The 2,725-nt window shown below is 43.6% G+C and overlaps 1 non-coding gene across 1 annotated transcript; it reads right to left on the reverse strand.

The window, feature by feature from the left end:
- Positions 1-652: 652 nt before the first annotated feature.
- Positions 653-759, reverse strand: LOC120272836. The gene has a single exon (XR_005540371.1). It is a non-coding gene; the product is annotated as a small nucleolar RNA R71 (small nucleolar RNA).
- Between the last annotated feature and the right edge of the window lie 1,966 nt (positions 760-2,725).

The following is a 2,725-nucleotide window of genomic DNA, read 5'->3' on the forward strand; positions in this document are numbered from 1 at the left end:
GGGGAGTTGGTCTTTAGAGATACTTTGCACTTGGTTTTCTTAGCTATTTCACAATACATTCTATTTCATATCTTCTTATTCTATCATCGTTCTAATTTCTTTTTCTTTCTTTTTGGTGCAGCTCCAGGTTATGACCCGAGGGAATCCCTCAATATTGATTGAAGAAGATCCTGAGCTTGAACATACACTTAGAAGAAAAAGGAAAGAGCCTATGCAAGAATAGTCTAATTTAGCTTATTTGGAAGTGGAAGAATATGAAAACATGGCAGAATAGAATGAGCAATAGCGAACATTATTCGATTATTCCAGACCTTCAGTATTGGGAACGCAGTCGAGTATTGTGCATCCCCCGATTACAGCTCAGAACTTTGAACTGAAGCCTGCATTCATCCACATGTTGCAGCAATCCCCACAATTCAATGGTTTGGCCGATGAAGATCCAAACAATCATATAGAGAGCTTTCTTGAGGTGTGTGATATGCTGAAGATAAACGTGCTGATGGATGATGCAATCAAGTTGCGAGCCTTCCCATTTTCCCTAAAAGGGAGAGCGAAGCAGTGGCTACAGTTATTACCTAGAGCGTCAATTACCATGTGGGAGGAGATGGTAGAAGCTTTTCTGGCCCGTTATTTCCCTCCCAGAAAATCAGCAAAGCTTAGGAACGAGATCTCATCCTTTGTTCAATTGAAATTGGAGTCTCTATTCGAGACATAGGAAAGGTTCATGGAGCTCCTGAGAAAGTGCCCGCAACACGGAATCCCGGAGTGGATGATTGTTCAGACCTTTTATAATGGTTTAAACCCGAGTACAAGGCAACTCTTGGATGCTGCAGCAGAAGGTACCTTAGGTAGCAAGACTCCCGATGAGGCTCGTCAGTTAATTGAAGAAATGGGGTTAAACAGCTACCAATGGAATGCTAGGGAGAAGAAAAAAGTGGCCGGTCTCATTGAAATAGATGCGGTAACTTCATTGGCGGCTCAAGTGGAAAATTTAAGTAAGAAGTTAGATCTTCTAACTTCAAATAGAGTGGCGGCCGTGACTAATTGCACCGGGTATGGTGGAGGACATGCTTCCTCGGATTGCCCGATCTCTATCGGTGATGTTTCTTCGGTGGAGAACATTGATTTTGTAGGTAATGGCATGAGACCTCAAGGAAACCCATATAGCAATACCTACAATCCAGGTTGGAAGAATCATCCCAATTTCTCATAGAGTAATCAGGGTCCACAAAAGGCCATGGGCCACCGGGTTTCCAACAACAACAACAAGCCCCTCAGGTGGAAAACAGAGTCTCAGGTTTGGAAACCCGAATGAAAGACTTAGAGAAGCACTTGACTAGATTTGTGTAATCTGCAAATACAAGGTTTGAATCAGTCAACGCTACACTTCGCAACCACACCGCCTCTTTGCATAACCTTGAAAATCAGGTGGGGCAAATTGTGAAGTGTCTCTCTGAAAGGCCACACGGAAGCTTGCCGAGCAATATAGAGACCAACCCTAGAGAGCACGTGAAGGTGATCACTTTGAGAAGTGGTCATGAGGTTGAAGGTAGGCTTCCGAGTGAGAAGCCAAAAGAACACGCACCCGAGGTTATAGAGGTAGAAGAGGGAACAAGCAAAGATAAAGATGTGGCACCCCAACCTTTCAAGCCAAGAATCCCTTATCCCTCTAGATTGAAAAATGATTAAGGGGATGAACAGTACAAGAAGTTCTTGAGTTTGTTCAAGTAACTCCACATCAATATTCTTTTTGTTGAGGCATTGGCCCAAATGCCTAAGTATGCAAAGTTCTTGAAAGACTTATTGACTAACAAGAGGAAGTTGTAGGAAAGTGCTTCTGTGATTTTAGATGCTTCATGCTCTGCGGTAGTGCAAAAGAACATGCCGAACAAGAATAAAGACCCGGGAAGCTTCATCATTCCGTGCAATATTGGCAATCTAGGCGAGGAAATGGCATTGGCGGACTCAGGGGCCAGTATCAATGTTATGCCATACACCTTCTTTCAAAAGCTAGGTTTGGGCGAGCCTAGGCCTACTCGGATGACTTTGCAACTTGTGGACCAAATAGTGCGACATCCGAGAGGCATCATTAAAGACGTGCTTGTCAAGGTGGACAAGTATATTTTTTCGGTTGACTTTGTAGTGCTAGACGTTGATGAGGATGCGGATGTACCTTTGTTACTTGGGAGACTGTTCTTGCGGACTTCCAAGGCATTGATTGACATGGATGGCGGAGAGCTAACTTTGAGGGTTGGAGATGACAAGCTCATATACCGCCTTGCTGAAGCCATGCGGCATTCTCTTGATTTTGATAATTATTTATACTTTCTAGACACTACTGATGAGATTGTTAATGAATACATGCATGAAATGTTCAATCCGGACCCATACGAGGGTTTGTTCGACCAAGAGGAGGATTATGAAGAAGTAATGATGCTTGGTTAGATGAAAGAAGTACCATCTACCCCGAGGATCTTGAAGACGGTGCTCTGAAAAATAAAGAGGGCTAGGAAACGCCACCGGAAACACTCCAAGGCTATTGGAGACATCCGTAAACAGAAGGAGTTGGATGAACTATCGCTAGGTGGTCCGAAGCACAATAATTCACCCTCTATCCTCAAGAGACTTTGCATATCATGCTTTCAAGTCATGGGTAAGAGGGCAACCTTCATCTATGAACTCCTGTGAGTTAAGACAAGGTACGTCAAGCTTAGTGACGTTAAAC

This window comes from Dioscorea cayenensis, chromosome 11 (genome assembly GCF_009730915.1).
Source record: "Dioscorea cayenensis subsp. rotundata cultivar TDr96_F1 chromosome 11, TDr96_F1_v2_PseudoChromosome.rev07_lg8_w22 25.fasta, whole genome shotgun sequence".
NCBI lineage: Eukaryota > Viridiplantae > Streptophyta > Magnoliopsida > Dioscoreales > Dioscoreaceae > Dioscorea > Dioscorea cayenensis.